This window comes from Pseudophryne corroboree, chromosome 9 (genome assembly GCF_028390025.1).
Source record: "Pseudophryne corroboree isolate aPseCor3 chromosome 9, aPseCor3.hap2, whole genome shotgun sequence".
Taxonomy (NCBI): Eukaryota; Metazoa; Chordata; class Amphibia; order Anura; family Myobatrachidae; genus Pseudophryne; species Pseudophryne corroboree.
In genome coordinates, this window is record NC_086452.1 from 234,868,091 (window position 1) to 234,882,762 (window position 14,672).

The 14,672-nt window shown below is 40.7% G+C and overlaps 1 protein-coding gene across 4 annotated transcripts in view; it reads right to left on the minus strand.

Moving 5' to 3' along the window:
• LOC134957934 (complement factor H-like) overlaps positions 1 to 14,672 on the minus strand; it is a 498,750-nt gene that overhangs the window by 432,094 nt on the left and 51,984 nt on the right. For all 4 annotated transcript variants that reach the window (XM_063940184.1, XM_063940186.1, XM_063940185.1 and 1 more), the window contains exon 2: positions 10,393 to 10,470. The gene's annotated coding sequence lies outside the window, so the exon portion shown is untranslated. The remainder of the gene's footprint in view (positions 1 to 10,392; positions 10,471 to 14,672) is intronic.

The following is a 14,672-nucleotide window of genomic DNA, read 5'->3' on the forward strand; positions in this document are numbered from 1 at the left end:
AACGCTACCGTTTCTGGGAAAAACGCGGGAGTTGCTGGAGAAACGGAGGAGTGTCTGGCCGAACGCTGGTTGTGTTTGTGACGTCAAACCAGGAACGACAAGCACTGAACTGATCGCAGTTGCCGAGTAAGTGTGGAGCTACTCAGAAACTGCTAAGAAGTGTCTATTCGCAATTTAGCTAATCTTTCGTTCGCAATTTTACTATGCTAAGATTCACTCCCAGTAGGCGGCGGCTTAGCGTGTGCAAAGCTGCTAAAAGCAGCTTGCGAGCGAACAACTCGGAATGAGGGCCATTGTTTTTAATTATAGACAGGTTGTGGGATAAGTGGCAAGACTGCCAGAGGCTTTTTAGATATATGTGATGTCTATTTTAAATTTTCTGTTGGGAATAAGTACTCGTGAGGTTGAATCACGTGCCTCTGGTCATACAGTGGGATGTTTGCACTACACATATATATAGTACTATATCTAATGTTTTTAATAGTAATACTATCTCACGTTTTTAAGGTAATGGGACATAATGTGTCTTATATTAAATTTTTTTTATATAGAGGGTATGACACTGCAGGTTGAGGTGTGGGGTTCATCACTGTTTTCTTATGTATTTTTTGGCACTAAGCTTGTTAATATGTTTTGAATATGGTTTGTAATATGCAGTTCACCATGAGCCTTACGCTCTCAGATGTTTGTTTTTCACATGATAACAGGAGGAGATGTGTGTAGAGGAGGTTTGTGCTCAATCTACTGTAAACTGACCAGCGGCATTTGATAAAGGTTTTGTTTATGTGTTCATTAGTGGTACCATGGCAACATGACCGGGACCCGCAGCGTCATCATACGATGCCACTTCCGGGGGAATGTGGTCACTCCGGATGCACGGATGTCGGCCCGGGACGGCGTGGCCAGCGGGACCCAGGCGTGGGGGCTTTTCAGGGGTGAGTGTTCTTATAAATTGTGGTTAATTTGCACTGTGTGTTATCCTGAAGAAGGGGTCTAGCACCCCGAAACGTCGATCCAGCACTTTATGTACTAAAGTCACTTTTTGCTTTCAAAGTCTCCGAGTGCCGCCTCATTTGTTGTTCTATGGATTTGGGGGTTGTACCCTAGTGGAGGGCACCGGAGCAAGTCAGCCCTGGGGGCAGTCTGAGTGCCGGCAGTATGTGTATGTATATATATATATATATATATATATATATATATATATATTCATATTTATATATTTTGTACTTTATACAGTAGCTTTGATGCTGACAGCCCTGTTGTTGTACTTACTTTTTATATGATGCCACTATTAATGTCACCATGAGTGTGTTATTTCTACATTCTATTGCATTTTGATGCATAGTTCACATATTGTGACCCTTTTATATTCATATTGGTTTTTCACTGGCTATAGTGTGAGAGAGACACCTGCTAGTAATTAGGTTGTTAATTATCTATTTTTCATGGTGCTCCTGGGGACCTGGGAGGCGTGGTCTAAGTTGCATTATATGTATTTTTCTTTTTTTGATAGATATTGTAACACTGTAGGGGAACAGGCGCCGTCTCCTGGGGTAGACAGCAGTGTGCAACAGCTGAGAGAACATACAAGTCCACCCCTTGATGAAGTCTGTATGACGAAACGCGTTGGGAAACCTGGCAGTGACCTTATACCCAGTTAAGTTACAATCTTCTTATCTATATTTTTAACTGGTAATATATTTAGAATTGTGTAAATTGTTTTTATCCCATTTTTTAAAGAGACCTGTTATTAAGATATTTTTATGTGTAAAACCTTATGTGAAAACTTCATTTTCTGTGAATAAATTGTATTTTTATATATTTTTTTACCTTCATTGTGAGTTTTTAAAGACACCGTTGGTCGCTATATTCCCCCCTCCCCCCTTTTTGTACATTCTTTCATATCGCAGGGAACCACCATCCCTGTTTGGGGGTCAGCTGACGCCCTTTTGAATCTTTAGGGAGTGTCTATTTTAAACTTCACTTTTTATGTTACAATTTATTTCCTAGTCTTAATAATTGTGAAACACAAGTGGCGCAATAACTCCCCCCTATCTATATATTTATATATATATATATATATATATATATTCATATTTATATATTTTGTACTTTATACAGTAGCTTTGATGCTGACAGCCCTGTTGTTGTACTTACTTTTTATATGATGCCACTATTAATGTCACCATGAGTGTGTTATTTCTACATTCTATTGCATTTTGATGCATAGTTCACATATTGTGACCCTTTTATATTCATATTGGTTTTTCACTGGCTATAGTGTGAGAGAGACACCTGCTAGTAATTAGGTTGTTAATTATCTATTTTTCATGGTGCTCCTGGGGACCTGGGAGGCGTGGTCTAAGTTGCATTATATGTATTTTTCTTTTTTTGATAGATATTGTAACACTGTAGGGGAACAGGCGCCGTCTCCTGGGGTAGACAGCAGTGTGCAACAGCTGAGAGAACATACAAGTCCACCCCTTGATGAAGTCTGTATGATGAAACGCGTTGGGCAACCTGGCAGTGACCTTATACCCAGTTAAGTTACAATCTTCTTATCTATATTTTTAACTGGTAATATATTTAGAATTGTGTAAATTGTTTTTATCCCATTTTTTAAAGAGACCTGTTATTAAGATATTTTTATGTGTAAAACCTTATGTGAAAACTTCATTTTCTGTGAATAAATTGTATTTTTATATATTTTTTTACCTTCATTGTGAGTTTTTAAAGACACCGTTCGTCGCTATATTCCCCCCTCCCCCCTTTTTGTACATTCTTTCATATCGCAGGGAACCACCATCCCTGTTTGGGGGTCAGCTGACGCCCTTTTGAATCTTAAGGGAGTGTCTATTTTAAACTTCACTTTTTATGTTACAATTTATTTCCTAGTCTTAATAATTGTGAAACACAAGTGGCGCAATAACTCCCCCCTATCTATATATATATATATATATATATATATATATATATATTCATATTTATATATTTTGTACTTTATACAGTAGCTTTGATGCTGACAGCCCTGTTGTTGTACTTACTTTTTATATGATGCCACTATTAATGTCACCATGAGTGTGTTATTTCTACATTCTATTGCATTTTGATGCATAGTTCACATATTGTGACCCTTTTATATTCATATTGGTTTTTCACTGGCTATAGTGTGAGAGAGACACCTGCTAGTAATTAGGTTGTTAATTATCTATTTTTCATGGTGCTCCTGGGGACCTGGGAGGCGTGGTCTAAGTTGCATTATATGTATTTTTCTTTTTTTGATAGATATTGTAACACTCTAGGGGAACAGGCACTGTCTCCTGGGGTAGACAGCAGTGTGCAACAGCTGAGAGAACATACAAGTCCAGTTTTGTGGTGAAACTGGCCGTAACCAGTTTTATTAAGCAGAAAATAAAAATAAACATCAAAAGAAAATGCCTTGCCTGTCCAGCACTAACTATACACAAGTTGTATCTGACTGTCTTTAAACAAAAACACAGAGTTTTTCCAGTAAGTACTGTGTGGCTCACTTGTATAAGGACGCAGGATTCTGCAGTTTCTCCCCAGGCAGTCTGCACACACTGATCAGGCTAGCAGCCCTATAACACTCTTACACAGCTGAAAGCTCTGATTAGCCCTCTGTAAGGCCAAAGATCCGAACTGGGCCCAATGGCTGGAACTTGCCCCCTCTCTCTCTCCCAGGACCCTTATCCAGCTTTTTCAACAGACTGAAAAGCTGCTAACAAAACAAACATTTTCCTGGAAGTTTCTTTTTTCTAAAACATGTAGGAAAAGAACCTAGGACAAACATACCTGCCCTCAAACACTATTCCAGTGTCTCTATCACATATCCCCATCACCTGTTTCGATCTAGGGGCCGGAACGCTTGTAGCCCCTAAACAGAAGATGCAGGACATCGCATCTGCATTGGCCAATTGTGTACCCGGCCTATGTTCAACAGTAAACTTAAAATCTTGCAATGCTAGAAACCACCTAGTTACACAAGCATTCTGACCTCTATTTACATACATCCATTTTAAAGGGACATGATCTGTCACTATTTTGAACTGTCTACCCAAGAGGTAATATCTCAAGGTATCTAATGCCCACTTAATGGCCAAATCCTCCTTTTCCACAATAGCATACCTTCTGCCATGCTCATTGAGTTTCCTACTCAAATAAATTATAGGGTGTTCCTCCCCATCTCTGTTTTGGGACAACACGGCCCCTATCCCTACCTCTGAGGCATCCGTATGTACAACAAATTATTTTGAAAAATCTGCTGTTATCAATACAGGTTGTGAACATAAAGCCACTTTTAACGCTTGGAATGCTTTTTCTGCATCAGGGTTCCATTTTACTATATTTGACTGCTTCCCTTTGGTAAGGTCTGACAACGGCACTGCTGTGGTTGCAAAATTAGGAATAAATCGTCTATAGTACCCTGTTATTCCCAAAAAAGCCTTTACCTGATTTTTATGCACTGGACGAGGCCAGTTTTGAATAGCGTCAATTTTATTCAATTGGGGTCTAATCAGATCTCTACCTATGGTGAAGCCCAAGTATTTCACCTCTTCCATCGCTAGGCAGCACTTCTTTGGGTTAGCAGTTAACCCTGCCTCTCTGATTGAGTCCAGTACTGCTTGTACTTTAACCAAGTGGGACCCCCAGTCTGGACTGTGAATTACCACATCATCCAAATAGGCAGCTGCATACTTTCTATGGGGCTTCAATATCTTATCCATTGTCCGTTGAAAGGTTGCTGGAGCCCCATGCAACTCAAAAGGTAACATATTATACTGGTATAGCCCCTCCGGAACCGAAAAGGCTGTTTTTTCTTTTGCGCTATCAGTTAAAGGTATTTGCCAGTAAACTTTGGTCAGGTCCAACATGGTGAGAAACCTGGTTGTTCCCAGCCTTTCTATAAGCGCATCCACACGGGGCATGGGGTATGCATCAAATTTGGACACCTCATTTAGCTTCCGATAATCATTACAGTCTGCTACTGTCTGGTTTCGGGATTAGAAATATTGGGCTGGACCAGTCACTGTTAGAATCCTCTATAATTCCAAGTTCTAACATGTTTTTAACTCCTTTAGAGACAGCTTCTCGCTGAGCTTCAGGAATCCTATATGGCTTTAAATTGACCTTGACCCCTGGTTCTGTGACAATGTCATGTTTTATTATGACTGTTCGGTCAGGCAGCTCTGAAAATATCTCCCCATTTCAGATGAGAAACTCTTTAACCTGGTTGTTCTGATCAGCTGATAGTGTCTCTGACACCTTAACTGCAGGAAGCAAACGAGGTGCAGACACAGAAGGGCAAGGCTCAGCTGACAGAGACAACCTATCCTTCCAGGGTTTTATTAAGTTAACATGGTACATTTGTTCAGGTTTTCTCTTTCCCGGTTGGTATACTTTATGGTCCCTGCCATTTAGCTAAAAACTTGCTTTCCATAGTGGGTACCAAAACAAGAACTCTATCTCCAGGAGCAAATTCCCATACCCTGACATTCAGGTTATATACCCCCTGTTGAGCACTTTGAGCATGTTCCATGTGCTCTCTGACAATAGGTACCGCAGCTGCAATCCTATCCTGCATTTGTGTTACATGTTCAATAATGCTTTTATAAGGAGTGGGCTGTCTCTCCCACATCTCTTTGGCAATGTCTAGCAGCCCTCTGGGGTGTCTACCGTAGAATAACTCAAATGGAGAAAACCCCGTAGAGTACTGGTGAACTTCTCTGATGGCCAACAACAAGTATGGTAACAAACAATCCCATTTTTTTCTTCCATCTCTATCTACAACCTTTATTAACATACTTTTTAATGTTTTATTAAACCTTTCTACCAACCCATCAGTTTGGGGATGGTAGATGGATGTCTTGAGGTGAGTGACCTTAAACAATTTGCACAATTCTTTCATGATCCTTGACATAAATGGGGTTCCTTGGTCAGTCAAGATTTCTTTTGGTATTCCCAACCTACTAAAACCTGCACCAGCTCCCTAGCTTTCGCCTTTGTTGTGATATTGTGTAAAGGGATAGCCTCAGGATATCGAGTGGCATAATCCATAATTACCAGTATATACTGATGGCCCTGAGCAGACTTTAACAAGGGCCCCACGAGATCCACGGCTATTCTGTCAAACTGGATCTCTATAATAGGCATGGGAACCAGTGGGTTCCTGAAATGGGGTCTGGGGGCATGATACTGGCATTCAGGACAGGAAGAACAATATTCAGACACCTCTTTATAAACCCCTGGCCAAAAGAACCTTTGTAAAACTCTCTCAGTGCTTTTTCTGCTCCTAAATGTCCTGCTGTAACGTGACTATGAGCTAAGTCTAACACTGTTCTCCTATAATGCTGGGGAACTATCAGCTGTTCCACCGCATCCTCACCTCTTATGACCATTTGGTACAAGAGCTCATTACAGATGTCCATGTGTGGATATGTAATCCTGTCACCTGGTACCACAGGTTCCCCATTAATAAACTTAACATTCTCTCTAGCCTTTATTAAGGAAGGATCCCTTAACTGTTCAGATGCAAACAGATACTTCTTTACCTCAAGGTCAGGCACACTTTCAGCTCTAACTACTATGTCTCTGTTCCCAGCAAGAGGGTCCTCACTGGACTCCCCATTTGTCACTTCCCAGCCAAACTAGCAAAAGGTAAAGGGTCAGAAAGTTCAGAGGACACACGTACAGCCATAAAATCCCCAGTATTGTCAACTGCTCACACCTGTTGCTAAACAGGATTCCCACAATTTCCAAAAATGAGGAAAATTCCTCCCTATTATGGCCCCATGCACCAAGGTGGGGACCAGTCCTGCTTTAACAATTGCTGACCCACAAAAGGATTCTATATTCACTTCAGCAGTGACATAGTGTTGGGTATCCCCATGTATGCAAGTTAACCCAATAGTTATTTGTTGGACCTTTAAGGGGTTCACTAACCCAGCTTTCACGAGGGTAACTGAACTTCCTGAATCAAGCAACGCCTCTACCTGGTTACCATCTAGGGAGACTACACACATTTGTTTTTCCAGCTCAAAGACATTCTGCGACATTCAAAGGCAGCATCACATTGCATGGGTTCTTGCGTGACTGGGCAATTGGCAACAAAATGACCTGGCATACCACAACTAAAACATTTAAACACAAGATTATCAACTCGTTTGGGCGGCAGAAACCTTTCTAGCCCCATTGGCCTGTTTCCAGGGCTAGTATTTACAGTCTCTCCAGTTTTGCGTTCTCTTAACCGCCCAGCAACGTTTTCCCACAGAACAGTCTTACCAGTCTTTACTGAAGGGTGCTGTTGAGGATCTAGGGGTTGCTGGGTAGTCATCAGTAGTTCCTCTGCCGCCAGATACCTCTCTACCATGTCCACCAGCTGGTCAGCTGTATCCGGATTCCCATGGCTCACCCACTTGTGCAGGACCATGGGCAAAGATCTCAAATAGTGGTCCATGATGACTGTTTCAAGCATCTGGGGACCAGTTAGTGTCTCTGGTTGCAACCATTTTTTGGTTGGGAGAATAAGGTAGTCCATCTGTGAGCGAGGAGGCTTCTCCATGGCATACACCCAATGGTGCACTTGTTGTGCCCGTACTGACAGCGAGACTCCCAGGCGGGTCAGGATCTCAGTTTTTAGTTTTTCATAGTCCTGTGCCTCGGCAGGGCTTAAATCAAAGTATGCTTTTTGGGGCTCACTCGAAAGAAAAGGTGCTAGCAGACTGGCCCATTGTGCTTTAGACCAGTTCTCACGCTCGACAGTCCTCTCAAATGTGGTCATATATGCCTCCCCATCATCAGCCTCCGTCATTTTCTGCAGGAAGTGACTGGCCCATATGGAACTAGAGCTGGTCGGATCACTGGCGGCGACATCTCCAGTCCGTGCTGCAAGGCTCTGCACCACTTCTGTTAAGGCTTCTCTATCCTGACGCTGTTGCCTGTAAAGTTCATCAAGAGCAACCTGCTGTAGTCTCCTATTCTCCTCAATGGCCACCTGCTGTAGTCTCCTATTTTCCTCAATTGCCACCTGCTGTTGTCCGTAGGCTTCCTGATGAGCTGCTGTAGCTTGCAGCAAGGCCTTAAGAAGTTCCTCCATGTCAACGGGTATTTTGGGCTGCTTTGTAGCTGCTTTCACCCAGGACATATATTGAATCTTCATGGGTGAGTCTCAGCAATTTCACACTGGGCTATATCTGCATAAATCACAGTTTTCTGCAGGTCTCATAAAGCTGCGGCTTTCACTTATGCACAGAACGGAATGCTCGTATTCTCCACCAACTTGTAACACTGTGGTGGAACAGGCGCCATCTCCTGGGGTACACAGTAGTGTACAGCAGCTGGGAGATCATACAAGTCCAGTTTTGTGGTGCAACTGGCTGCAACCAGTTTTATTAAGCAGAAAATAAAAATAAACATCAACAGAAAATACCTTGCTGTCCGGCACTAACTATACACAAGATGTACCTGACTTTCTCTAAACAAAAACACAGAGTTTTTCCAGTAAGTACTGTGTGGCTCACTTGTATAAGGATGCAGGTTTCCTACAGAGAGTCTGCATTTTCTCCTCAGGCAGTCTGCACACACTGACCAGGCTAGCAGCCCTATAACACTCTTACACAGCTGAAAGCTCTGATTAGCCCTCTGTGAGGCCAAAGACCTGAACTGGGCCCAATGCCTGGAACTTGCCCTCTTTCTCTCTCCCAGGACCCTTATCCAGCTTTTCCAAAAGACTGAAAAGCTGCTAACAAAACAAACATTTTCCTGGAAGTTTCTTTTTTCTAAAACATGTAGGACAAGAACCTGGGACAAACATACATGCCATCAAACACTATTCCAGTGTTCCTGTCACAATATTTACATTATGAATCTACTTTTTTGACTCTACTTTGTACCATCATCTATACTGTGGATATTGACATTACACCTGTCTTGAGAAACATTCCTTTGGGGGATCAAAACGTCGTCACTAATGGCAATATAAGAAAAGTGAATAAAAATTAATTTTTTAAAGATTGATAAAGTTTATTAGTGAGTGCCCCTTTTCCACATTGGTGGAAAACATCTATATATATATATATATATATATATATATATATATATATACAGTGTATATATATATATATATTTAATCAGTCAATTTTGGAAGGCTAGCAGTGATCTAATTAAGGCATAATAGCACAAGCAACCAATGTGGCCCACCTGTCTAATTACTCCACACAGTTCTGCTGTCCACCTACACCAGTCCAAGAGCTGGCAGCGATGCACAATCTTGGGATTGGAAGCAAGAGAGCTGCTCCATATTGACCGCTTATTGGCACAGCAGCAGTGCTCAGAGTCTTGTGATATTTGTAAGATTGCAACTACCACTGCTGTGCTGGAGTCCAGAGATAGTACTTGATTCCCAAACATGTACATTTCAGGATTACCACCTAACCAAACATCGGATAGTCTGGCAGTTTTCAGGACTGTCAGAGTAAACCTGGATGGGTGGTAATCCTACTAATAGGGCAAACACTTTCTTTTACAATAAGCAAACAGGGCATGGTCACTTGTGAACTTCTGGCCATCCAGGCATAGGCTCTTTTGTACTGTGGGCCACATGGGTATGGGCTGTTTTCTACTAGGCTACAGTTAGTTGGCTCTGTATAATACATCAGTCACCATAAACTGGATTACAGACGTGTCCACATACACCTTTGTTTTCTTTGCCATGTATGGCATGGCATGGCATGCCATGTATGGCATGGCATGGTATGCCATAAACTCAGAGATTTCGTCATGCCATGTTTTTTTTCTTAATCTGATTCTTTAATATGCTAATTTATACATATTATAATTTGGTTTAAAAAAAATTTAATCCATCCACTCGCTACTCGTGGAAAAGCAGCCTTGCCTGGAGTGCATGCTATGCATGGCATGCCAAATTCTGCAAAATAGGCCAGGTCTAAGTTGACACATCTGTATGTATATACTAGTGACCAGGCAATTAGCTATACACTGAACACTAATCACCAGGTAATTTTATATTACTGTAGCTTCTAAAAAATCAGTTTGCTATACTGATACTTTGTGGTAGATCACTGCTCATTGTGTCATATACTGTATACATAACAATAAAGAATAATTATGCAGGGAGAAAGACAGTTTCCTATTCATAATTTAAATGTAAAATCTCTGTTTAAACCAAAACATCCCTGGAAACTTTATGAACAAGTTATGCAATATAATTTGTGTTCCTCTATATTAGTCACCACACACCATATACAGTATTACATTGATGACTGATTACTGGTAGCCTCAGGTATTGCTGAAGCATATTGTAGATGTGTCACAGACGGTTTATTGGAAGATGGTTACTACAGATTTAATACATACCTGGTATGTCAACAGGATCTTTTGTTGGGACAGTAGTTTTCGGTGGGGCAGTAGACTTTGATGATGTTGATTGTTCAACTAAAAAAGAGAATACTGTACTTAGTAAATCTTTTTCAGTGCAGTTATCATTGTGTGACACATTTTCCACATTGTATTAAAAATGAAAAAAGAAAAATCCTAAAAAAAAGAAGCCAGCAACAGGAGTTGTAATGTTTCCTTTCAAAGGTATAAACAATAGTATGCCAAAGGCAAGCTGTTCAACCGATCTGTAAGTAGCAGCTAGTTCTTGTTGAAAGTGAGGAATTGTACTATATATATATATATATATATATATATGTCAGCGGCACTCCCATTCATGAAAAACCACAATATATCACGAAAATGTTTGAAAAACATTGAAACATTGACTACTGGATGCCGTGAATGCCGCCGACAATCCATTGTTAAATATGCATCGGTTTCATCTATCATCCTTCATCGATACCCATCAAATTCAAAGCCCCTATACTGCCACCAATCCGATGAGAATCCATAGCCAATCTGCAGCAGATTTAAAGTTCAGCACAATGCAAAAAAAAAAAAAAAAAACACTACTACGCCCGGTCGCATGAAAAGTCACTTGGGGACACTCTCCACAGGAATAAATGGGACTGCTCTGATAGGTCAAAGAATGGGACCTGCTGCAAAACTACCGATGAGCATGTCCCACTTCATTCCTATGGAAAGTGTCTCTGAGTGACCTCTCATTTGTGATTGGACTTCTGAAGTGCCTTTTGTTTTTTTTTGGGGGGGGGCAATATTTGGGGACATGAACTGCTGAGTAATAAATGGGCAAACAAGAACTGTTTAGGGTGTATTTATTTATTAAAATCTTAAAATATTTGCTATCCAAGTCATATTATGTTTCATATTTTTTACAGGTACCAGTAGGTCCTTGTTGTCTAGCATGCTGGCACTTGTCGTTTACCAAATACCATAATGCCTGATTCAGCTTACTGGGGCCTGTAGAACACATTTAAAGAGCAATATGAATTATAAATATTCACTATTGCTGTATCTCTGCACTCAAAACCCATAGGAGAAGAGTCCTGGGCATTCTGCCAACAGCTGGTTTTCCATGGGGATAAGGGACTCCATATTTGGAGGTCTCCACTTCCCTAGTGACTCCAGTCCAAGCTGCTCAGTCTGGGGCTGGTTGCCATTGTGGCAGGGAGACCCCATGCTGTGTATAGCACCAAGTGACCTGGTGAATTAATCATATTGCTGGTTAAGGGAAAATAAGGTGGGAGCCAACACCATACATTTCTCAATGCCAACATAGGCTCAGAGGCTAGTTAACAAACTGGGGGAGGGGAATACCACACCATTTCATTGAAAAAATATATACTTTTTATCCTTTTTTACAGCAACAAAATCTGTACAGATCATAGTGAATTGTGCAGTGCTTGACACCAACTCACCTGCCAGAGGCAGGTCTTATATATGGGTGGGTTTGCCATAACATTGCCGCGAGTTCTAAACCCATGGCATTGTATAAAGCCGTGACTAGACATTTTGGTGCCCTGGGCCAGAAAAAGCATTGTCACTTCCCCCACGCCTCCATTTGTCCACCCTATTTGGTGTTCATTGTTACCCCTCCATCTGTGCTCCCCTTATGTGGATGTCCATTGGTTACTTTACCTTTCTACCCATTTCCCATGCTTTGTGCTTACGCCACGGTGCCGGAGGGGTCCCCGGCTCCACTACTACACGTGTGGAATGATCTGACATTGTGTACTGCTTGCGCACAAGTCCAAATAGTGGTGTCCCCGGTCTCCATTGTTTACTGTGATGTGCTGCAAAGGACAGACACGTCATGAGCTGGCAGTCTCTATCAGGGCTTCCCACAGTATTTCACTGAGCACCCTTTCCCTAGTCCCCCACTACACGGGCGGGACTGTATTGGTGTTTAATTGACCCTGTTATGTCATTGGTTATTTGGGGTGCTCCCAGCCTTTATTATCTGCCTTTCTCAGTGTATCTGTATGCTCCTGACGAAAACTGCATTGGAGCAGTTGAAACAGGCTGTTGGGACTCTGCTGCCATTTTGTACACTTTGTTTATGATGGAAGTTTAATAAATCTACTCTCTTTGCTGATTATCCTAAGTGCTGGTCCTGCATTCTACTCTGAAGAGGAGGTGGGTGTGATATACTGCACAACTTGTTTATTGACCCAGCACCACAGATGTTTGCTGGTTCTGGGTGCAGTCTCGTATACCACTATATAAATATATATATATATATATATACACACACTGACATATGCACATTTTTAGAACACCTATACTTACAGAACACTCCCAAGAAAATGGACACCAGTATTTATGCACTTAATTTGAGAGCTCTTGGTCATTTAGTTACATTGTCCTTAATTTCAGCACATTTCAAAATACTGTCATACCCACCAGGAATTGCTCCTGTGTGGGAAATATGAGAGTATTTTGAAATGTGAGATGTGACGGGGAGATGGGGTGGCCAGTTGATCCCGGGGATTAGAGAGTAGGAAGTTGAAAGTGAGATTGATTCAAATAGAAAATTGACAGTTGCTGCAGAACAGTGCCCCCTGCCTTGCGTTGCCCTGTGCAGTGGCACATGCCTCACCACCCTAGTTACGGCTCTGGCATTGCATATTTGGGATTTCTATTCTTCTGCTTAAAATACCGTCTGATATCAATAGTGAGCCGATGTTCTACTGTGTTCTAACGTCTGCGTTTTTGGCGGATACCAATTAAATTTGTGATTGTCAAATTAAATTTTATACCCATGGGCTACATTTCAACATTTTTTTTTGGATCCCTCTCTTGCATATGCATGGTCCAATGACAGCACATACGCAGTAAGAATGTCCAGTCTGAAAACAAAAGTAAAGTGATTGCATAGGCAATCACTATACTTTTTACGTTTTGCAGGGACAGCCTCCAATCACAGAACTCAAGTCCCAGCAGGTATTCATTAAAGTTCAAATTATTAATTCCTTATTGCTGCAATATGTGGAGGTAAGAAATGTATAGTTAATTTAGCTCAATTTGGATACAAATAAATATGCCACAAAGTGACATTCCATTGTTGTGGAAAAGTTTTTTTCAAGACTCTTTCCTGTTTCAGTATGGAAATGCTCATATAAACAAAGTGGGGTACATAAAAAAAAATTTGAGGTGTGGAAGAACCTAATTGTCCTGCACAGTTTAAACAACAGCGAGGTTTAGTTTTTGCCCAACATAAGTTCCAGTAAATAATTGGGTAATGAAGCGGTGGCCATGGCTAACTCACACTCACAGCAAAAATGAATCTAAGATTATGGCTAATAGAATATCTGTAGATTGCTATTACAGGTTGAGTATCCCATATCCAAATATTCCGAAATACGGAATATTCCGAAATACGGACTTTTTTGAGCGAGAGTGAGACAATGTAACCTTTGTTTTTTGATGGCTCAATGTACACAAACTTTGTTTAACACACAAAGTTATTCAAATATTGTATTAAATGACCTTCAGGCTGTGTGTATAAGGTTTATATGAAACATAAATAAATAGTGTGAATGTAGACACACTTTGATTAATGCACAAAGTAATAAAAAATATTGGCTAAAATGACCTTCAGGCTGTGCGTATAAGGTGTATATATAACATAAATGCATTCTATACTTAGATTTAGGTTCCATCACCATGATATCTCATTATGGTATGCAATTATTCCAAAATACGGAAAAATCTGATATCCAAAATACCTCTGGTCCCAAGCATTTTGGATAAGGGATACTCAACCTTTATACATAAAGTAAACAGCATATTAATATATACAGCATTATAGCAGGATGACACCATCATGCATCAAGAATGGAAGGTTACAATTAATATGAATACTAATAGAAGGCTCTAATATGAATAAACAGATGTAGGTGGATGTGCCATATGTCAGTCACATTGCATAAATTCTATCTAATACCAAAAGGTTGTGGTCATCTAAAAAAGTTTGATAAAAACACCACTAATATAGCCACTGTTATGCCTCATACATGTAATCATGTAAGTCCTCTTTGACTTTCAAATACCTTATATCTCATAGTATAAGATGCATTATTCCAAATATTGAGCAAAACTACTATGTAATAGTAAATAAATTAACATATCACCAGATATTTTCAATGAAGGCTAATAGAATGTTCTGGAGTGCTGCAACAATGTCCAACGAGGGCAGTTTGTGGCCTATGGGCAGTATCCCAATGCAGTCCCAATGC